The sequence below is a fragment of the Nicotiana tabacum genome, chromosome 3, assembly GCF_000715075.1.
Source record: "Nicotiana tabacum cultivar K326 chromosome 3, ASM71507v2, whole genome shotgun sequence".
In the NCBI taxonomy this organism is placed as follows: domain Eukaryota; kingdom Viridiplantae; phylum Streptophyta; class Magnoliopsida; order Solanales; family Solanaceae; genus Nicotiana; species Nicotiana tabacum.
In genome coordinates, this window is record NC_134082.1 from 31,150,107 (window position 1) to 31,175,338 (window position 25,232).

Consider the following 25,232-nt stretch of genomic DNA (forward strand, 5'->3'; position numbering starts at 1 on the left):
ATAAAGAAAGAGACCTTGAAAGGAACCAAATTATATCCTAGCAAGAGTAATGTTATTTGGATTCCTATGATTCTTCCAAGCAGATTTGGTGGAAAATTTATCATGTTGGTTAGCAATCCAAATTGCTTCATCATCTTGCCAAGGGACAATTCGGATTGTTTTAATATTCCCAGCAAGAGTTTGACTCAAATCAACCGACAGATCTCTACAAAAATGTGCAAAATGCTCACACGTGATTTTACTGAAATAGAGAACTCCATGCAAGTGATTAAGCGAAGAATACCCAGAAATTTCAACTCGTCGATACTAATGTAGTAAGTTTAGCCAAAGAAAAATTCAAGTCTATGAATACACCTTTTTCAAAAGATAAGTGTTAACATCATCCCCTTTTGATTCTCCATAAATAACAACAAACTCATAACCTAAGCTCACATTCCTGTAAATGCTTTCTTCCCCCCACCAGCTGACCCGGCAGGAATCACCTTTAACACATTGAACCTCACAGTTTTGGACAAAGGCCTGTCGAGAAAGAAAAATTTTAACTACAGGTTGCGAAAAGAAAAAAAAACAAATATCGAGAATCTAAGAAATGGAAAAAATAGTAAACCTGCACTGTCCAATAATAACATGGTCTCCCTCTTTCACACGGAAGCATGGTGATATATGAGCTGGAATATTAGAATGCCTCTTCTCATACCTGAAAAAATACTCATGTTGAAATCTACAAAACACTAGTGGAGCAGCAAGCAATTACAACAGAGAGAAAGGTCTTGCCTCTGGTACTTCTTGACATAATGTAGGTAGTTGCGTCGGACAATGATAGTTCTGTTCATCTTAGCACTGTGGCATGTACCAGCAAGGATGCGACCTCTGATAGAAACATTGCCAGTGAACGGACATTTCTTATCAATCTAAGAACCTAAAATCAGGAGAGATAAGACAATTAAAATAGACAACAGGATAGAATGCAATGCAGAAATTAAAATCAAACTTATTCTCAGTCAGAAATCAGGAATTAAGCCTCCCCTTGCCAATACATTAAAACAACCAATTACTTCAGCAATTTATGCAAGTTTCTATTAACAAGGATGACATGCACAAGACATAAAATGAAATTGTCTGGAACACATTAACAATCTCAATCCATTAGGCAGAACAACTCCGATTGATCACAACTCACAAGCAGTGACCATTGTAATAACATAGAAAAAACATTAAAGAAACTGTCACTTTTTCTGCGAGAATTCTGCCTCAACTGCTCCCCCAGGAACATTAGGGCTAATACAAATGGTTTCCACAGAAACAACACAAGATGAAGAACTTAGTACAAGAACAGATTTCAAACAGGAATCTCCAGGAAGTTTATATGAGGCACGTTCTCACACAATCTGTTAATCTCATAGAGTTTTAGCTGAATAACAAAAAGAAAGATAAAGAATATAATGTTAAATCCTATAAATCAACATAGTTGTCCTTGAATACAAAATCTACAGAGCACTAAGAACATGCAGGCGCATAGATATCAGTACCTTATCATGTAAAAAACAACAAATTTTCAACTTTCGCTGCTAAACCCAAGAAATCTGGCCAAGGGAACTTTACAGAGATCACCTAGTTCTCTCAAAGCAGCACATAGAATCAAGGTGCATCTGCCGGAGTCAATTCAAACACCTTATTTTGGTCGGCTGTTACACTTAAGAGCTCCTCTTGGTTACTTGTTAATAATTTGGTAACTTTCTCAAACAATGAAGGCAAGATAATCAATTGGATCTATCTTACATAGACCACCATCTGTCCCGCCAGAGATCACAATTTCATCATTAGAAAGAATAGCCGCTTCACTCAATACTCAGATTACACTCATATGCATGAAACAATCATTCTTCATTGGCATGATGATTATCCAAACAGCATAACAACTTTGGCTGCAACACTGTGAATGAATATGACTTCTGAATGAACAAAATTCTAATGTAACCAACTACGCTGTGCAATCTCAACAAATTCCACCTAATTCAAAATTTAAACTGCAGATATAGAATATCTAAGAATAAAAACAAACTGCAGAAGGGAACAAGTAGGGGTGGCAAAATGGTTCAAAGAAAACAGTTAACCATCCATATTATCCACTAAAATGGATTGGATAATGAACTTTTTAAAAACGGATCAAATATGGATAAGAACCATATTATCCATTTAGAAAGTGGATAAGCAATGAGTAACCAATGGATAACCAATGGATCTAATTTTTAGATTTGTAAAGCCTCAAATTGGGGGTTCCTTAAGTTAGAGAGATTAAAAATTCTCCCAAAAATAAGTCATGGATAATATGGGTAACCCATATTGTCCGTCGGTTAACCCGTTTTTTATCCGTATTAAATATGGGTCGGGTCGGATAATTGATCCGTTTTTCAATTACCCGTTTCAACCCGAACCATATCCAACCCGACCCGCCGTTTGCCACTTCTAGGAACAAGGAAGCACATGATAGATCAATTGAAAGCTTTCTAGAATATCATTCATTATACAGTATTTCAATAAGATGCCGGTGTTATACATAAAATGAAATAGAAATAAACCTTCAATAGCCTCACGGGGAGTCTTGAAACCTAAACCAATGCTCTTAAAGTAGCGATTGCCACCCTTTCCTGGCCTCTTCCCCTTCCCTGTCTTCTTCGAGCTGCCAGCCAATTACAAAGCATACCTTAGCCTTAAATCTCCCAAATTTTCAGTAGAAGTTAACGTTTATAAAATGACCATGTAAATATATAGACAGAGAGACCTGATTATGCATTAATCTTCTCTTGGAATTGAAGAAAATGATTCACATAAATATATACAAAATGCTCACCTAAGAAAGACACCAGGCTGCTTCAAGAAGGCCTTCTCCGTCTGCAAAACAAAAGCTAATCAAATGATATTTCCCTACTAGAATAGAATGTGGCGAAGTATAGAAAAGGGGACCTACCTGCTCAGCCATTGTTGTGATATGCTGCGAAGTTGAATGAGCTGATATGAACAAAACCCTAGTAGAGACTCACTGAGCAAACCGTCGGCTCTTTATAAGAATGATATATTAATTATTTCAGCCCAAGTTTATCATTCTAGCCGACTAATTTCCGTGGGCCTTGTCCCGATATTATTTCTGACCCAAAACTGAAAGCAAAGCTGCTCTACAAGCTTTTACCAACTAGTCTCAGCATGCTATGCGCGTGTACCTAAATATTTATTAAGTTATAAAATAAAATTATAAACTCATGTGACAATCTTGAAGGGTCTGCAACTTTTCCTTTTCAATATATACAAAGGAAATTATGGTCATTTAATGAAATTGAACAAAATAATAAGGCTAAATTGTATAAGAAACAAGCTGGTCTACTCAACGATCACAATACAATTTGATGAAACAAAAGTCGAAAGATAGAGATTATAATAGTATAAGATAAAATTTTAAGTGATTTAAAATCTTAAATACTAAGACTTTCTACATTGTTTAAATAAGGAGAATTTTTTTCACAATAAAAAAAATTAAAAACAAAATTGTTGCTCAAACAGGCCGAAATTCATAAAAATGTATTAGTTTTTTTAATATAGTCTTCATCGTTGAGGCTATATGGTTTACAAAGGGCCGACGCACAACCTATTAACTTGATTGCATGTTCCGATAATCAATTGGCTTATACGCTAATATGTTGTCGTAATTCTTTAGTCCTTTATTGTTCATGCAAGGTGAGTACACGTTTCATGATGTATATAATTCTTTCCTAACAATTAGAATCTTACACGATGTTATTTTTTATTTTATGTTTTATAGTTCAAATAAGAAAATGAATGAGGCAAAGTAATGTTTTAAAATCGTGGGAATTCCTATGTATTTTAAATAAGAAAAAATTGAATAAATCAAATTTTAGTTGATTTTAAAGTTCTAATTATTAGGAAAGTAACTTAAGTTATAATTTTATCCAATGTAAAATTTATTTGTAAAGAGTAGAAAAAGCAAACATCATTTCACTAAGGGGTTCGTGCTTTTAAGATAGTATAGATTACCATAGACTCGGCATCACCAAATTATTTGTATTGTACAACCTTCTTGGAGGGTTCACCTATGTGGAAGTTTCATCTGAAACTTAAGAATACATGTCGTAAGCTTTCATGGTGGTCTAAAAACACCATTGGTGATATATGTGAGTTGATTAAGGATAAGGAGAAAAAAGTGGTTGAGCTTGAGGAACTTTGCCTTCGGGACAATTCAGTGACTAACATGGTTAGGTTCAATGAAGCTAATGCTCAACTCACCAGATAATATAAAATTAAGGAAATATTTTGGAAACAGAAATCAGGTATCAAATGTCATGCTGAAGGGGACCTTAATACCACATTTTTCATTCAATCATATCCTCAAGAAGGTAGAGGTTAACTCTTAAGAAGATTAAAAATGAGGATGGCTATTGGATTAAAGGAAGTGACAACATTGGCCAAGAAGCAATCAAATATTTTGAAAAGATGTTCACTGATGATAATCATAATAGGGAGTTCTTAAGTCTTTCATGCCTTCCAAAAAACATTACTGGGGAGAATAATGACATGCTCTGTGAGTTTCCTACTATGCAGGAGCTTAAGAAAACTATTTTTGCTACGAGCTCTAATAGTTCACCGGGCCCGGGTGGTATGTTAGGAATGTTTTATCATCATTGCTGTGATATAATTGCTGAAGAACTATACCGTATGGTACTGGAATTCTTTAATGGAGGCATTATTTCAAGAGCCATATCTCACTTGTGCCTCATCCTTCTGTCTAAAGTCAGATCATCTCAAGAATTTTCTAAACTTAGATCAATCAGTCTAAGTAATTTTTCGGTAAGATTTTTATCAAAATTTATTAACAGTAGACTTACTACTATATTGAGCAAGATCATCTGTCAGAATCAAACTGGTTTTATGAAAGAAAGATATATTACTGAGAATATTACGTTGACTCAGGATATGGTACACAATATGAGTAAAGAAGACCCTCATGCTAATGTAGCTTTAAAACTTGATATAACTAAAGCATATGGCAAGGTCTCGTGGGTATTCTTCTGTCAAGTTTTCAGGCACATGTGATTCTTAGAGGTTTGGATTGACATGGTATTCCATCAAATATCAATGGAGGAAGGCATAATTTTTTTAAATCCACGAGGGGGCTGAAGCAAGGGGATCCTTTATCCCCTTTTTTATTTATTGGGGATTAATTGCTTTCTAGACTGATGGATCAATTGGTAGGTGATATTTTTGTTCCTTTTTCTACTAAAGGAAAAAGCCCTCCTATCACACACCTATGTTATGCCGATGATACTATTCTCTTCATCTCTGGTGAACATACATCAACGGCCATGATGATGCATAAATTTGGAGTCTATGAAAATATTTCTAAGCAACTAGTAAACAAGAGAAAATCGGGTTTTGTAGTGCACACAAATACCGCTAATACCTTCATCCAGGAAGTGAAATAAAAAACTGATTTTGAACAATAACATCGTCCTTTCAAATATCTTGGATGCCCCATTTATACTAGCAGGAAGAAAATCATATATTTCAATGAATTAGTTGTCCAGGTGTCTAATATGATCACTAATTGGCACACTAAATCCTTATCTTTTGGAGAAAAGTTGTGCTCACCAAAGTTGTTTTAGCATCTCTTTCTCTTCACATCATATCGGTTACTCAACCTCCTAAAACTTGTATACATCAAATGGAGAAGAGTATTGCTAATTTCTTGTGGGGTGAATCTGAAGGTAAGAATAAACATCATTGGATAGCTTGGAGAAAATTATGTTTCCCCACTAAGGAGGAGGGAGTTGGTTTAAGAACTATTCAAGGATTTTGTAATGCCTTTTCTTCCAAGAATTAGTCGAACTTTAGAATAAAGTGTTCCTTGCTTAATAAATTCTTGGAGGGTAAATATTGCAAAAGGTCACATTTTATGGCTAAGAAATGGACTAATGGGGATTCTCATGCTTGGAAAAGGCTCACTGATATCAGGAACAAATGTGAACACATTCTCTGGAAGGTTGGCAAAGGTAACTTATCCTTTTGATGTGATAATTGGTTAGAACTAGGTGCTCTAGCTAAGTTGCTTCCATAAGGTTACAGATCTAAAAAGATAAAAGTATCTTCCTTCCTAGAATCTGGGACATGGAATGAAAATGCTCCCAACAAATCATGAAGATTAACATGGAGCCACATAAAAATGATTATCCATTGTGGATGCTAGATCAAAATGGTGAATTTACATGCAAGTCTGTATGGGAACTACTGAGGATTGCTAGAAATGAATCTCTTTCTGCTCTAAAGATATGTCATTCTAAGATTCCTTGCAAGGTGTCCTTTTCATATTGATGATGAAATTATTAAATTTGGGTATCATGGACCATCTAGTCGCTATTGTTGTAGAGATATCAAACATGAAACTATTGACCATTTGTTTTGTACAGGAGAAATGACTAGGATCTGGGAATTTTTCCGTAATTCTTGTGGTATTCCATATCAAAGGGACTCTGTTAGAACTATGATGTTTCACTGATAGCTGAAAAAATCTAAAATCAAGATACATGAACTTTTCCTTCGATGTATTCTCACTGTGGTATGTTAGTAGATTTGGGAAAATAGGTGTAGCCATAAATTTGAAGATATTCTTTTATCCCACTAGTGAAAAATCAAACAAGTTACCTGGTTGATTAGCCTTATTCTTAACAGCCAATTTCCTACACTCAAAGCTAATGTTAATTGGAATGAGATTTGTAATAAGGTGGAAAGAGCTAAGCAACAGATTGATATCAAGATTATTAGGTGGGACAAGCCTAATCATCCTAGCATGAAGCTTAACACTGATAGATATTGTAAAGGCAACCCAATAGAGGCAACAGGAGGAGGCGTTCTTAGAGATAAGAATGGCAACATGATCATGGCTTTTTACTCATATTTTGGTACTTGCAACAATAACATAGCTGAATGCATGACATTACTTATAGGACTTCATTGGTATATTGACAATGGCTTTAATGAGTTAGTAATTGAATTTGATTCTCTATTGCTTGTTAACATGATCAATGGGATCAACAAGACTCAAGCTCAAGTTAAAAAACATATCCAGAAGATTAGGCACTTAATGGCGCAAGGCAGATGTCAAGTTTAACATTGTTACAGAGAAGCTAATATCGTAGTTGATAAACTTGTCAACATTGGACTTATGCATAGATAGGAAAGGTTCTTCACTCAAGCTATCTCATTATCCAGGAATGTTAAAGCTTTATTGAAGAATGACCAAAGAGGCTATGTCCACTTCAGAATAAGAACAAAGAGCAGCCACTATCTTTTTTATAATGTTTAGCTCTGATTATTTAGGATTAATCATAATAGCATATGCTTCGGCCTCCATCTGTAATACAAGAGAGGAGTCCTCTCTTAAACTAAAAGATATAGTTTTTGCTATCTATATCAGGGTGAGGTTTCTCACTCTTCATGTTTCTTTGGAGGCTAAGGTTTATATCCTCCTCCGAGTATTTTTTTTTTGGATACTTTTATAGCCAGATAGGGGTCTTGCCAAATTCCCCATCACCTCAGGTCAGTATAGCCTGGGTGAATGGATTTATTAAAAAAAAGTATGGCCTTCTTGAGGCCACTTTTAGATTATGTCACTGTTAGTCCAGTGGATCAAATCAGAATTTAAAGAAAATTTTATAGTGTAAGTCAAATATGAAAATATATTATATGATTTTTGATTATTTCAATAATAGACTATTTTAAAAAATATATAGCATATTTAAACAAAAACTTGTATTTAATTTAATAGTGATTCCTCTATTCTTCTTCGAGATTACGTGTAGATTCTTATTATCTTATTCCTCTTTCTCTCCCATTCATAAACCATACTCCCTCCGTTCCAACTTATGTGAACCTGTTTGAGTGGGCACAGCGTTTAAGAAAAAATGAAGACTTTTGAAATTTGTGGTCCTAAATAAGTCAAAAAAGGACCCAGAGTATTTGTGTGGTTATAAAAGCTTCTTATTAAAGGTAGAATTGTAAGTTTAAGCTAAATTATTTGCAAATTTAGCAATGGGTCATTCTTTTGGAACTGACCAAAAAGGAAATAGGTTTACATAAACTGGAACGGAGGGAGTACCACTTTCTTTCACATCCAAAACCCTAGCAGCTTTGGGTCGTGATGGCACCAAACTCGTTTGTTATGCAAGCCAACACTCAACAACAATTATAAAAGACAACTATTAAGTCATTAACAAAGTTATAATATGAACAAGAAAGCGGAATAAGTCTCAAAAGAAAATCATAATACATAAGTCTAAGACGGGATCTAAACACGATCACAATTGTCGTACAAACTTTCAAAACTTGGTTTCACATCATCTAACATGAATAAACTCTCTCAACTGAACAACTACATCTGTTTGAAAAGAAGTAAAAAGATAGGAGTAGATAAGTAGGAAAGGGGGACTTTATGTGTTGTAGATTAGATCAAACAGAGCAACTCACCACGAAGTCTCAAAGTATGTTCCTACATTCCTATATGGGTAATACTAGTACATGCCTCGGAATCTGCACAAAAATATGCGGAAGTATAATATGAGTATAATACCAAGATGTGTTGGGGGACTTCATGTGTTGTAGATCGAATCAAATAGAGCAACTCACCACGAAGTCTCGAAGTATGTTCCTACACTCCTAGATGGTTAGTACTAGTACATGCCTCGGAATCTGCACAAAAATATGTAGAAGTATAATATGAGTATAAAACCATGATAATTAGTAAGTATCAAGTCTAGCCTCGAAAAAGTAGTGACGACGGATCGACACTAACACCTACTAACAGTCCACTAAATAAGTAAACGCATAAACAGGACATGAATTAAGGCATGGTACCATCAAATATGTACATAAAGTAAATATACATTAAATATAGAATTTAGGCATGCTTTTCAAATAAAGAGATAGAATACGATGTCAAATACCTCATTTTTTTGCATAAACATAATGTAAATCGATCAACATTTATATAAAAGCTACTGCATAAGTGTAGGATGTAAATGCATGCTCGTGGCCCACTCTTAATACCTCACAACACAAATCCATGTGCTTGACACTAGTCACATGTCCAAATTCAAGTACCAATCTGGGTGCTTATGCTCATAGTTCCCAAAGTAACATGGGTGATTGCCTGACTCCGGAGGGACGGATCCAAGTCCAAGCGCCAATCATATCACCATCAATAATCAATAACCAATATACGCTTATAATGTCCTTAGTTCCATAATGTAACGACCCGACCGGTCGTTTTAAGCTCTAGCGCATCGTTCAGTAGTTGGAAGTCATGAACAACTTCATTTTAGGTATATTGACTTATACGTATGGTCAGAATTGAATTCCAAGAAATTCGGAGTCAAATTGGAAAGAAACTTTTCGTTGCGGCAACCTTAAGTTGAAGAAAATGGCTAAGATTGGAATTTTGAGTAAACGACCTCGGAATTGGGATCAGAAAGTTCCAGCATGTTCGAATGATGATTTTGGACTTGGTCGTATGTCCGGATTTGGTTTTGGATAACCCGTGAGCATTTCGGCGTATATTGTGGAAGTTAGTATTTTAGAAGAATTTCATAAACTTGGGTTGGAAGGCATTTCAGAGTTATAGATGTCCGTTTGGGATTCCGAGTCTAGGAATAACTCTGAATGGTGATTCTGGAGTTGGGAGCGCGATCGGAAGTGAATTCGGATGTCCGGAGGTCATTTTGAAGTCATTTGGCTAAATATAGGAATTTGAAGGTTTTTGAGAAAATTCGACCGGAAGTGAAAATTTTGATATCAGGGTCGGAATGCGATTCTGAAAGTTGGTGCAAGTCCGTAATATCGAATGTGACTTGTGTGCAAAATTTGAAGTAATTCGGACTAGTTTTGGTAAGGTTTGAGACACTTAGTCTCTTTTAAGGAAGCTTAAGTTGGAAAAGTCAATCGGATATTGACTTATATGTTAGAGGGCTCGAAATGCAAATTTTATGGTTCGGATAGCTTCGTTAGGTGATTTGGGACTTAGCAGTGTGTCCGGAATATTTTTGTGATAACCGGGGTAGAATTAAGCTTGAATTGGCAAAGTTAGTATTTTGGTGAATTCCGGTTGATAGGTGAGATTTTGATCCGGGAGTCAGAATGGAATTACGAGAGTTGATGTAGCTTTGTTATGTCATTTGTGATGTGTGTGCAAAATTTCAGGTTATTCGGACATCGTTTGGTCAGGTTTTTGATCGAAAGTGTATTTTTGGAAGTTTTTGGACACTTAGGCTTGAATTCGATGAGTTTTTGATAATTTGATATTGTTTGAGGTGTTTTGATGATTGTAGCAGGTTTTAATGATGTTATGAATTATGTGGGCATGATTGGTTGAGGTCCCACTGGCCTCGGGTGTGTTTCGGATGCCCAACGGGTCATTTTTGGTAGATTTTTGCCGTTTTGAGCATAAATGTAATGATCTAAAGGTTCATTTGTAGTTCTAGAGATTCAAATTTGATTTCGAGACTTCCAGAATTTAAATCATGAATTATATGACTGATCTGGAAATTTTTGTTTAATTTCATCAAGTCACGATTGGGTTTTTGACATGAAATGTGAGTTAATTGTTTAACGAGCGAAATGGGTATTGAACTGGGCAAACGAGCTCTGAATTGAGTTTCGATTGAAGGGTTGTGTTCGTATTATTATTTGTGACTCATAGGAACAAGAATCGTCTAATTACGAGTTTGTATGATAGAGTTAGAATCATTTTAGTAAAAAAATGGCTGTGCTGCAAATTTCATAAAAAGCTGTTGTATTTTCTGCAGCAGTGAACAGTAACTGCGCGGGTGAACAGTGACCAGTGAACAGTGTCGTGAATAGTGACCCGTGAACAGTGACGGGCGAACAGTGACCCCGTGAACAGTGTCGTGAATAGTGACCCGTGAACAGTACTTCCGAAATATTAACATTTCATTCGCGAACCCAACCCATTTTTCCACCATTTTTGGGCAACCTTGAGAGCTTTTGGACGGGAATTGAAGGGGTTTTGACGGGAAGTGATTGGAGGTAAGTCCTATGAACTAAATACATGATTATATTGTGCAATCATCCTTGAAATTCATGAAAATATAGCCAAATTGTAAGAAAATAGGGCTTGAAATTGAAATTCTAAATTTGGGATTTGAGGGGTCAAATGGACTCCGATTCTTGTGAATTTGGTATGTATAGACTCGTGGCGATATAAGGAACATTTTGATGTAAAAATTTCTGGATTTTGAGAAGTGGGCCCGGGGCTCGGGTTTTGCTAATTTCGGGATTTTCGACATTTTTTGAGTCTTTTCGATTGGGTTATATTCCCTTAGCCTATTGTAATGTATTCGTTATGGTTTTGACTAGATTCGACGCGCGAAAAGGTCGATTCAAGAGGAAAGGGCATTGCGGACTAGTCTACGGCCGGTTAGAGGTGAGTAATAGATGTAAATGATGTTCTGAGGGTTTGAAACCCCGGACTTTCACATCGTAACGCTATATTGAGGCGTGACATGCACTCCATGGCGAGTGCGGGGTCGGATACTATTGGGGATTGTGACTTGATCCATCCCGTGTGATGTATATACTATACTGGTGATTGATACACATACTTCATTGATATTACTGGGCTTGATGCCATGTTTGGGGTCTTGTGCCGATTTGTAAAATCCTTCGAGGATTGATATTACTGCTTAGCATGATTTGCATATCATTTAATTTCAGTCCAAGGTTTTAAATGTTGTTTTGCAAACTCAGCCATAATTCTAAGTGTTGAAAACTTAAATGATATTTTTAAATGTATTCCGGGCTGGGAACTTCTGTTTTGTAAATGCCCAAGGGGCTTATTATATTATTTTTTGGACTGATTATAAAGTGACTTGAAACAGTGGTAACAATGACACTGTGTGATATACTTGAAACAGTGGTAACAATGACACTGTGTGATATACTTGAAATAGTGGTAACAATGACACTGGATGATATACTTGAACAGTGGTAACAATGGCACTGTATGATATAAATTGGTCAGGTAACAATGGCTGACCGGTCAGGTAACAATAACTGACCAAGATATTGCGCTTGGGCTGTAGGAACCCCTCCGGAGTCTGTACACACCGCCAGTGAGCGACGTCGACGATAAATAAATATGGATGGCTCGGGCTGCACGCCGCAGTGGGTACTAGAATGTACCATCATATGCATTGCATTGCATTCATGTATTTGTATTTATACTGTTGTTTAGCTGCTCAGCTCCATATGTTGCTGTATATTTGGAGTTTAGCTTACTTTTGTGTATTTACTGGATTTTCTTATCTTCGGACTGTAGTTACTTTTATTACTCACTGGGTCGGAGTACTCAATTTGCTCCCTGCACCTCGCGTGCAGCTGCAGGTATTGATCACCCGGTAGTGGGATATTAGCTCATTGAAGGTATTACTATTGTAGCTAAGCAAGGTTACCGCCAGCGTTCGCGGCACCGGACATTGTCTTTAGAATTTTAGAATTTAATTTTGTATATTATTGGCCCTGTAGTTGTGTTCAGGATTTCTTTAGATGCTCGTGACTTGTGACACCCCGGTCGGGTTATGTTGGGCTTTAAACACTGGTTATTATTATCGTTAAGCTGTATTTATTTATTCATTTATGTTTAATAATTGTTAAAGATACGATTTGGGTTAGTTGGCTGGCCTTGTCTTCACGAGAGGCGCCATCACGACCGGGTTAGAAAATTGGGTCGTGACACATAATCCTCAACTTCCCCTAAGATCCTACTCTTCAAACTTATGCACATGCATGCGATATACTATAATTAAGATGCATCACGACATAATAATAACAACAAAAAGAGAATATTTACATGAATAAAAGATGACCACGGGTGATCATGTAATTCAACTTTTCATAATAGTTCAATATGATTATTTAATTTTCTTAAGTCTGATCATGATATCAAATATGAGTAAAGCAAGCCAATATCCACTAAATCATAAATCAAGTAAGGTAAGAGCATGACTACGGCTAGTTGGAAATCTCAACACGATGAAAGATGTCCTTCACGTCCAAATCAATCTGTCATAACCCTAAGCATGATTTCTAATTATAACTAAGGTCGATCACGTAGTCATAGAATCAATAAAATATGGATAATAATTCACATAGTCTAAATAAGGCATACTGCAAGCCTAGTTCTACCAGTACAGGGTCATAACCTAGCTAACACATATACACTCGTCACCTCACATATACATAGATCTCAATCAAGCTACAATTAGTAACTAAATCACCTATGGGGAGAATTCCTTCTTACAAGGAGATACAAGAGATTTACCTTTGTTTGAAAATAAATTCACCCTTCCAAAATTACTTTTCCTTTCAAATCCACCACCAAACACTCGAATCTAATCAAATATTACTTAAAAGAGTCAATATAAGCTTTATGAATTGATTTCATATCAAACAGGTCCAATATTTAACCCAAATCAAAAGGTTAACCTCGAGCCCGGAATCCAAAATTGATCATAGATATGAATTACCATAACACTCCGAGTTCAAATATATAAGTAGATTCCAAATTTGGTTCCAATTACATGCTCAAAACCCCCAAATTCACTCTCTTGAGTTCATACCTAAAATTTCAATTTCTAAACTTTAAATCCTTGATTTAAGGATTAAAATCTGCACAGATCATTGAAATATAATCTAAAGTGAGTACAAATTACTTATCTTTTTGCCTTGGATAAAATCTCCCTGCAAAATTGCTCCTCTTGTAGTCTAGGGTTTCAAAATATGAGTAAATGGGCAAAAATTCCAAAATTCTACACTTTAATACTTCCCAAGGGTCCTTCATCATGATCATGATCAAGACATCCCCATCATGGAGCATAGCTTTCAAGTGCCTCTACACGATCGCGACTCGCCTGCTATAATTGCAAAAGTTATTCGCCTGACCCCTTTCTAGCTCTTCGCAAACATGACCCCTTCTCTAGGAATGTGATGCCCAACCCTTGCCAATCACGCGATTATGACTCAGTGGTTGAGAACGTGATGCACAACTAGCCCGACCAGGAAATTCTTCTCCGTGGTCGTGAGCCTCAACTTTGTGATCGCGAAGCACTGCTTCTCAGCAGGAGATCAACTACTGCAAAACTAAGAGAAATAGTCTGAAATCATCCCGAAACTCACCCAAACCCCTTGGAATCCTATCCAATCATTGCAACAAGTTCACATACTTCATACAAACTTGTCCCAAAGCTCAAAACATCAAAAACAATAATGAAACCAATAATATAAGATCAAATTCATTCCTTAACTTTCAAATTTTCCAACTTCGCCAAACACCTCCGGATCATACTCAGACATTTCGAATCTCAACTTAACTTTGCACACAAGTTCATTTTAACTATTAGTACCTATCCAAGGTCCAAAACTACAATCCAAGCTCATTCACCGAAATATCAACTATCGATCAAACTTATGAATTCTCCAATTCTTTAAATTGCCAACTTTCAACAAATAGAGTCAAAATCTTCTAGGAACATCCAAAACTAAATTCGAACATACACCTATATCACGACCCAAACCGGTGGGCCGCTACGGATGCCCGAGTCCTACTTGTCGAACATCCTTAAGCATGTGTCTAAGATATATACATGAATAACATACGTGAGGGAAACCTATCCAAAAGACATATGTACATATATATGCGGAATAGAGCGAGCGAGCCGGCAAGGCTGCTATAGACAACAATATACCCAAAACTGGAAGCCGACAAGGCCTCATACTATCCAACTATACATAACTGTCTACAGACCTCTAATTGAAAATACAAATATACAAGGATGGGACTGGGCCACGTCATACCCATATATCTATACAAGCATATCGTACTAAAATCAAAAGCAGCTCCAGATCAAGTGGGGCACGCCAACTCTCGCTGATCAAGGATCCTAAGAAGGGGACCATCAGCTTGCCTACATGCACCTACGGACATGAAACGGGCCCGGGGAAATAGGGCGTCAGTACGAATGATGTACTGAGTATGTAAGGCACAAAAATCAGTACATAAGAGACATAGATAAAACATGGAATAAGGAATTCCGCTTGTAAGTCTAAATAACTTTGCAAATCCTAAAACAGTTATAATATTATTAAATATCGTGTCATGCATAGGTAAAGGTGTATATAACATCATCAAGCCTCTAACAACATCCCATCATATCATCTCGACCATTGTGGGCAAAATCATCAACATATACCAACTGATCAGGTGGTGGTACGTATATAATGCCGTAACCTTTTCCCTAAATCCCATATACATATATATACATATATACACGTATATAACGTCGTCTGGTCATGAGTCAATGTACATGTATAAATGAATGCAATGAATGAGAAGTATATCAATAAAATCTTTCGGAGTGTCGTAAGACCATTATGCGTCTGATTAATATCATAAAATAGACTTTATCAACTTACGTATTTCTGAGACCCACACACAGATGATGGAATAATAAGACTTACAGGAAAGCAAGAATATAAGCATCTCTAGTATCTCTACGAATAGAGTCATTTATGGAAATTGTGCGTTTGCTCGTTTTGTTTGTGTCGTATGGATCATGCCAAAAGGAAAGAGGGGATAGCCTTAACATACCTAAGTCGATTCTCTTGAGAAAGATTACACCGTACTCCCTTAATATTACAAAATCTCACGTTAATTTGAATTGTTGAAGGTCTTGGGCATTGCTTATATGATATATAATATGCAGATGCATATTAGAGAAATGATTTAACGTTACTTTTGTGTAAGGAAAACTTGCTGAACTCTTTCTTAAGAGATGTAGGAAATAATTTTAATTTTTGAGATGTTATTCTTAACTTTAGGTGGGCCCCTCATTGCAAACTTAGTGTCACTTTAAGGTGTGACACATTTCTACCTTCATTAATAGTCATTAGAGAACTTAGGAAGGCTTGCCATGTTGGGGGTTGGGGGGGTTAAGTCTTATCCTAAGTTTATTAATTAATTATCCACTAATTTTAATTATTTTGTTAATTCTCCCATTAACCAGTAATCCACATAATTAAGAATTATCTCAAATTACTTAAAATACTACTCACTTTTAATACACTTTACGTACCCTACTATCGTGGTCATGGGGTACCTTGTATAGCACTAGTCCATCAATTCCGGGTATTATGGCTCGAGTCGTATTTTATCCCAAATCAACAACCAACAACGAAACTCATTTTTTTTAATTCGTTTACTCTTTATCCTTCACGAAACTTACTTATCGCTTGTTATAAATAGCATAAATACGTTAACCTCAAGATAATCTCATCCCCTAGTCTACGTCGATTAACTGAAGACGAAACTTTTAACGTACAAAAATACAAGATGTAATAGTTCGGGATGGTGAGGACCGATATTAAGCCTTACCCTCGACCGTTTCTAATTGATAGAGTCGCCTTTGTAACAATACTACTACTGACTTTTCCTATAGAAACTCAATAATTCAACGCCATATAGGACCGCGATCATCAATTACGACAATGGCCTCGCACGACCAATGACAATAACTAACACAAAAATCCATACACATACTTAAGGTTGTAATGTCTCAGTAGGACCGTCCTCTAGAAGAGGAAATAAGTGAGGATATCTAGACTTCATGTCTTCTTCAGCTTCCCAAGTCATTTCTTCCACATTTTTATTTCTCCAAAGTACTTTCACCGAAGATACGTCTTTCATCCTCAATTTCCGAACCTATCTGTCTAATATAACAATGGGAGTTCTTCATATGATAGCTGCTCTATGACTTGAACGTCATTAACTGACACGATTCTGGAAGGATCTTTGATATATTTATGGAGCATAGACACATGAAAAACTGGATGTACAGACTCTAAGTCTGAAGTCAAGTCTAACTCATATGCTACCTGGCCTACCTTGCATATAATCCTATATGGCCCAATGTACCGAGGGCTAAGTTTTCCTTTCTTACCGAACCTCATAACACCTTTCATCGGTGATAATTTTAGGAATACCTAGTCATTAACCTAAACTCCAAGTCTCTTTGTCGATTATCTGCATAAGACTTCTGACGGTTTTGAGATGCTAATAGTCTTTCCTGTATAAGCATAATTTTATCGATTGCTTGTTGTACCAATTCTGGTTCTACTAACGTAGTTTCCCCAACATTGAATCACTACGCAACCTACATTTCCATCCATAAATAGCTTCGTATAGAGCCATTTGAATACTGGAATGATAGCTATTATTATATGCGAACTCAATAAGCGACAAATGATTATCCCAGCTACCCTTGAAGTCTATCACACAAGCCCATAACATATCCTCAAGTGTCTAAATAGTACACTTAGCATGTCCGTCTATCTCGGGATGAAATACTGTACTAAGACTTACCTGAGTCCCTAATCTTTTTTGAAAGGACCTCTAGAAATTAATTGTAAACTGAGCTCCTCTATCCAAGATAATAGATACAGGGACACCATGCAGTCGTACTATCTTCTTCATATAAAGCCTTGCATAATCCTCTGCAGAATATGTAGTCCTAACGGGCAGAAAATAGGCTGATTTTGTAAGCCTATCAACAATCACCCATATAGAATCGAACTTACGCTAGATACGAGGTAAGCCTACAATGAAATCCATATTAATTACTTCTCATTTCCAAGTTGGAATCTCCATAGCCTGCAGTAATCCACCGAGCTTTTGATGCTCAATCTTAACCTGCTGACAGTTAGGGCACTGAGCAACAAAATCCGTTATATCCTTTTCATTCCATCCCACCAATATACTTTCCTGATATCATGATACATTTTGGTTGCTCCTGGATGGATAGAATAATGAGAATAGTGAGTTTCTCCGATAACCTGCCGACGCAGCCTTGCAACATTAGGGACACATAATCGTCCTCGATATCTGAGGACCCCATCTTCTGTAATCTCAAACGGTGTCTTCTCCTTCTGAGGGGTGGTATCCCTATAATGAACTAACACAGGATCCTCGTACTGGCGTTCCATTACTTTAGTTACTAAAGAGGATGTTGCTATATCCTGAGTAGTAATTCTAATATCACCCGAGTCTAGTAGCCGAACTCCAAGACTAGCTAGCTGATGAATCTCATGGGCTATTCCCCTCTTCTCTAACTGTAAATATGACAGGCTACCTATAGATCTACGGCTTAGGGCATCGACTACCACGTTCGCCTTCCGCGGATGGTATAAAATATCAATATCATAATCTTTAAGTAGCTCCAACCACCTCCTTTGATGTAAATTCAATTCCTTTTGCTTGAAGATATATTGGAGGCTCTTATGATCCGTATAGATATCAACATAAATATCATAAAAGTAGTGTCTCCACATCTTTAGTGCATGAATCACTGCGGCATAAGCTATAGAATCACTACGGCATAACCATATCAGGTATTTCTTCTCATGCTTTCTTAGTTATCTAGAAGCATAAGCTACAACCTTACCATGCTGCATCAGTACACAACCCAATCCAACGCCTGAAGTGTCACAATAGATAACATAACCATCGGTCTCTTCTGGGAGCGTTAGAACTGGTACTGAACTTAATCTGTCCTTCAATACCTGAAAACTTTGTTCGCAAGCATTACTCCATTGAAACTTTGCTCCCTTCTGAGACAACTTTGTCAAATGTGCTGAAAGGGAAGAAAATCCCTCTACAAATCTCCTGTAATAACCTGTCAAACCGAGAGAGCTACAAACCTCCGTCGGTATTGTGAGTCTAGGACAAGTGTTTACTGCCTCAATCTTTTGTGTATCAACCAGAATGACTTTACCCGAAATGATATGCCCAAGAAAAGCTACAGAGTTCAACCAGAATTCACATTTAGAGAATTTTGCATACAACTTCCATTTCTATAGAACCTTGAGCACAGTACACAAATGATCCGCATGTTCAGTCTCTGAATGAGAATAAACCAATATATCGTTAATAAATACAATTACAAACAGATCTAAAAAGGGTCTAAACACACCGTTCATCAAATCCATGAATATTGCTGGGGCATTGGTCAAACCGAATAACATAACACAAAATTCAAAGTGCCCGTATCTGGTCCTGAATATTGTCTTCAAAATATTTTCCTCCTTAACCCTTACCTAATAGTACACGGACCTCAAGTCTATCTTTGAAAAACACTTGGCACCTTGCAACTAATCAAATAAATCATCAATCCTTGGGAGGGTGTACTTATTCTTGATCGTCACCTTATTTAACTATCTGTAATCAATACACATCTGTAAGGAACCATCTTTCTTCCTTACAAATAACACAGGCACTCCCCATGGTGATGTATTAGGTCTGATAAAGCCCTTTTCAAGTAAGTCCTTTAGTTGTTCCTTCAACTCTTTCAGCTCTACGGGGGCCATTCTATTGGGAGGAATAGATATTAGATGAGTATATGGTAGTAAGTCAATAACAAACTCAATTTCTCGCTCTGGCAAAAGCTCATAAGGAAAAACATCAGGAAACTCATTAACCACAGGTATGGACTGAATGGTTGGTGACTTTACTTCCATATCGTGAGCCCGAACTATGTGATAAATACAGACCTTTCTAATCATCTTCCTTGCCTTGAGATAGGAAATAAATCTACCTCTCGGCAATGCCATATTACCTTTCCACTCAAAAATAGGCTCACTTGGAAATTGAAATCAGACTATCTTTGATCTACAATCAGTTGGCATGACAAGAAGCCAACCAATCCATACCCATTATAACATCAAATTCTACAATATCTAACTCGATTAGGTCCGCTACGGTAGATCAACTATGAACTACTATTATACAACCCCTATATACTCGCTTAGCTATCACTGAGTCCCTAACAGGTGTAGACACCTCAAAAGGTTTAACCGATTCAGGTTTTATTCCAAACTTACTAGCAACCAACAGAGCAACATATGATAAGGTGGAACTTGGGTCAACCAATGCATATACATCATATGAGGAGACTGATAATATACTCGTAACAACATCAGGCAATGACTCCTGATCCTGTCATCCTACCAATGCATAAATGCGATTCTAAGGACCGCTCGAGCTAGATGCTCCACCTCTGCCTCTACCACGACTTATTGGTGCTTGTGAACCTTGCCCAGGGGGCGTACTGATGATGACGAACCATTTACAGATCCTGCTGGATGAGTGTTACACCCTGCAATATTACGGTGATATTACGCTTTACAGTATTAAATTATGACGATGTTTCACCATGTAGTATTGTACGTTGAATTTGTCGTAAGGTAATCGACATCAGTCCAAGTAAAGGATTATTTGGTGGTTATAAGGATTATGCTATTTCACAAGTGAGGAGTAAATTCGTGAAGGTGAAAGGGGAAGCAAGTCAAAGAAAATGAATTTTCGTCAAAGTTTGGCATTTTGGGGTAAAATACGGTCCGAGCTAAAATACTCAGTATTTATGGACTAGTACCATACAAGATACCACATGACCATGATAGTAGGGTACATAAAATGTATTAAAAGTGAGTAGTATTTTAAGTAATTTGAGATAATTATTAATTATATGGGTAATTGGTTAAATATTAGATTAGTGGGGAATTAATTAATTAATTAATTAATTAAAGATTTGGTGGGTGGTTAAATAAGGTCTTTGGATAATGACCAAAGAATCTAACGTGGCAGCAAAAGTTTCCCCAAATTATGACTTATATTATGAGATTAAAGGTGGCACACTTGAAAAGGGTTAGGTGACACTAAGCTTGGATTTTGGGGCCCACCTAAAGTTAATAATAGCAATCCTAAGATCAAAATCAATTCCTATTCTCTAAAAAAAAAGAGTTCAGCCAACCTTTCATTACATAAGTCACATTAAACCTTTCTAATATGCATCTATATTTACATATCATATAAGCAATGCCCCAGACCTTCAACAACACAAATTAATGTGAGATTTTGTAATTTTAAGGGAGTATGATGTAATCTTTCTCAAGAGAATTGACTCAGGTATGTTAAGGCTACCCCTTCTTTCTCTTGGCATGATCTATACGATACAAACGAAACGTGCAAATGCACAATTTTCATACATGACTCTATTCATAGAAATATTAGAGATACTTATGTTCTTGATTCCCCATGTGTCATATTATTCTATCATTTGTGCATGGGTCTCAGAGAATTACGCAAGTTGAAAAAAAGAAGAAAAAGGTTTACTTCGTGATATTATTCAAAGGCATAATGGTCTTATGACACTCCAAGAGATTTTATTAACGTACTTTTCATGCATTGCATTTATGTACATTGAACCATGACCAGATGGCATTGTATACACGTATATATGTATGTATATATATGTATAAGGGATATGGGAAAGGTTATGGCATTATATACGCACCACCACCTGATCAGCTGGTATACATTGATGATTTTGCCCACAGTGGCCAAGATTATATGAATGGATGCCCTCAGAGGCTGATGATGTTATGAAACATATACCTATGCACGACATGATATTCATACACATATGCATGATACTATAATTATTTCATAATTTACAAAGTTATTCAGACTTACAGGTGGAGTCATTTACTCTATATTTCCTCCATGCATGTTATGTACTTATTTATGTGCCTTACATACTCAGTACATTATTCGTATTGACGTCCCTTTTTGCCTGGGGACGCTGCGTTTCATGCCCGCAGGTTCCGATAGACAGGTCGAGAGCCCTCCAAGTAGGCTATCAGCTCAGCGGAAGATGTTGGTGCACTCCATTTGCTTCGGAGTTGCTTGTTTGGTCAGTATGGTTTAGATGTGTATTGTTTGGTATGGCGGGACTCTACCCCGACCTTTATGAAAATTATGTATTCTTAGAGGCTTGTAGACATATTTCATGTACGTAACAGATTGTATGGCCTTGTCTGCCTATGTTATGTGAGTGGTTATTTTGGTCTCATAGGCCCGTATGTCTTATGTATAAGTTAGCATTATGTGTTGTATTCTACCTAGTTCATAGCAACCTCTATGGCTCAGTTATCTATGATAGTATGATACGAAAAGATATGTTATATTGGTACTCGGTTGAGTAAGGTACCGGGTGCCCGTCGCAGCCCATCAGTTTGGGTCGTGACAAAAGTGGTATCAGAGTAGTTCTGTCCTAGGGAGTCTACAAGCCGTGTCTAGTAGAGTCTTGTTTATGGGTGTGTCGTGCACCACACTTATAAGCAGGAGGCTACAGGGTAGTTAGGATTGCCACTCTTTCTTCTTACTCTAGATCGTGTGGTAAAGCTCATTTGTAAGAATTCAATTTCCTAAATTCTATCTTATTCATAATACGACTATGCCTACATCCCGAAAGACAATTGGTAAGGTATTGAATGCTGTTGTGGAAGAGTTGAGTCAGAGGAACTCGAGTTTGGCTTCATGTTTATGCTGAGTAAATGAAAAGTCTCCAGCAGATCATGTGTGTACTAAGATGTGTAAGCCTTTTGACAAGGAGCCTTAAGGTAGGAATATTTATCCACCCTATGGTAAAAGACAATGAAAGATTCAGAAGATAGATACAAATTTCAAAAAGTAAAAGAAGCAAGAAGAAGAAAGGTACGAGGTACCCAGTTAGGGAAGATGATCATTATTTACAATTCAGGAAAAAAAACATAAGCATTTTGAGTTACTTTCAACAGTAAAAAAGGTATATACAATTGGCCACACCCATCTCATTTATGCCCTATGGGGACTAACGAAATTAGTATAAGAGAAGAACGAATATCAAGATCCAGCCGGGGTTAGAGTGACCCATGATGGATGGATTGTTTGCGTTAGTTGACATTTCGGAAGGACATTGCAAATGTACCAATAGATCTCCTTGTGAGACACCCAGATGGTGCACTCTAAAATAGTACAACAAAATATGAGTACTACAACGATAGGCACTGGAAGACTTGAAAGGACAAATATTATCTTAGTGTGGCTTCCGCCCCTAGTAGAAAAAAAATGTTAGGCAATTCGAAGAGACAATGGATAGAACAATGAGAGCTAAAAGCAAAAGAGTGTCTTGTTCAAGTTTTCAGAATAAAGTGATAGACAAATGTTAGCGGGAATTAAGAAAAGAGTTAGTGAAGCATTATAAGTAAGATGTGATACCTGGATGGAAACGGTAGATAAAAAAAATGACAGTATTACAGAGTCTATAGTCAAGTGAAGGGAAATATAAGAGGTGACAAGCCTTGAAAAAACAAAAGAGTAAAGGCCATAAAGTCATATCATCACTTTGAGAAATAAGTTCGTGACTCTAACACGACTACTAGAAGGAAAAGTTAGAAATCATAATAATAGAAATTAGTATGGATTGTGTCGCGCCCCCTTTTTTCCCTTTTTGCATTGGGAGATCGGGTTTATGATATTTTTGTGTATATGACAACTCATTCCTTTTGGGAACTGGGTTTTGCATTTGAAGAGTCACCACCTAATGATTTAAGGTGCATTAGGACACCTATAGGATTCACTTCTAAGTTTGTTTGATAACCAAAAATTGGGTAAGGGCTTGAAATTATCCTAAGACGAAGGTGTTAGGCACCCCTCAGGATCTACTAGTGTGGTTCCCGGCCAGACAGTTTTTGTGAATTTGTGCAATTTAGCAAACAAACAGGTATAGGCTCAAATAGTAGGGGATTTAAACACATAAGAGTTTGAAAACAGTTAGAAGGTGGATTTCGAAAAGAAAGAGTTACAGTTTTACAAATACTTGAAAATATAAAAGAGGAAAAAAGGGGGGTCCTAGGTTTATTTATAATATGGATCACATCAATGCGATACCCGGTATAACACTCCTCAGAAGAGGGATACACGTGGTATTAGCGCACCGGTCATCATATCCATATCTACCCTTCCCACCCCGTGAAGGTATTAAAGCACGAATTGGTCTCGACCTCTATTGCATGTTGTTATCCGTCCCTTCCTATTAGTCCCGGATAAATTAAGGACTACTATTCCTAAAGGGGAGGGATATTAGGCTGACTTTAGGTTTCAAAAGGTGAAAAATCTAAGGCGACATACAAAAATACATAGTACTGCACATTAGGGGAAGCATGTAAACAAATAAAAGGCTCATGTATACCTCCTCAAGCAAAACACATAAATAGCATTACTTAAACATACATTTAGGGTCTGAATTTAAAAATACTAAAGGCGAGGGGAGTTTTAATTGTTGAAGCAGGCCAGTTTATTACATAACTCAGATAAGAAGTACAAATCAAGCATGCCTGCTGGTTGTAGCAATTACCAATTAACAAAGGCGGATTCAGTTTTATTGTTGTTATCGCCTAAGGCTTGCCTAAGTGTTTGGGTGGGATCCTATAAACATGATATCTATTACTGATTCAGAATGTGACAAAGCAGTAACCATTTTAAAACAAACGACTTGAGATCCTACAAGCATGCTTTCTAAACCGTATTAACAGAAGGTGATAGAGTTGTTTAAAAACTAGTTGAGAACAATATGAATTAGGCTGATTTTAAACTAGACTGGTTTCAGATCCTGTAGGCATGATATCTATTATTGCTGATTTAATTCCTATAGACATGATATCTAGCTGAACGTGTAATGAAGCAGGTAGAATTTACTCGCAATTCCTATAGGCATAATTTCTATAAAAGGGTACTGATTTTAAACTACTGGACATGATGCCAGACGATAACCAGTTAGATCCTAAGAACATGGTGTCTAAGTGTGGTAATGCAGAATCTAAGACAAGTCCTCTAGACAGGTTCTCTAAATGTAGAGTTAAGCATGCAGAATTTAAACGAGTCCTATAGACAGGTTCTCTAAAAGTAGAATTAAGCATGCAGAATTTAAACGAGTCCTATAGACAGGTTCTCTAAATGCAGAGTTAAACATGCAGGCTTTAGGTCCTATAGGCATATTCTCTGGATGTAGAACATGCAGAATTTTAGTGAAAACAGATCTTATAGGCATGATATCTAAATTGAAGAGTTAAATATGTAGAATTTTAGGTTTTATAGGCATGATATCTATCCTTAAGCATGAAAAATTACCCAGCCCTTTTCACTAGCCAAACCCCAACGTTTATTACAAATTATTACAAACTAAATAATGAATTACATCAGAAAAATGTAAAAAGAAAAAATTTACAAC

General features: G+C 36.7%; 1 long non-coding RNA gene and 1 pseudogene across 1 annotated transcript; one reads left to right on the forward strand and one right to left on the reverse strand.

The window, feature by feature from the left end:
* Positions 1 to 282: 282 nt before the first annotated feature.
* Positions 283 to 3,115, reverse strand: LOC107819605 (small ribosomal subunit protein uS17-like; annotated as a pseudogene).
* A 7,930-nt stretch (positions 3,116 to 11,045) lies between these two features.
* Positions 11,046 to 12,669, forward strand: LOC142174745 (uncharacterized). The gene is made up of 3 exons (XR_012703792.1): positions 11,046 to 11,103; positions 11,434 to 11,500; positions 12,159 to 12,669. It is a non-coding gene; the product is annotated as an uncharacterized LOC142174745 (long non-coding RNA).
* The last annotated feature ends 12,563 nt before the right edge of the window (positions 12,670 to 25,232 follow it).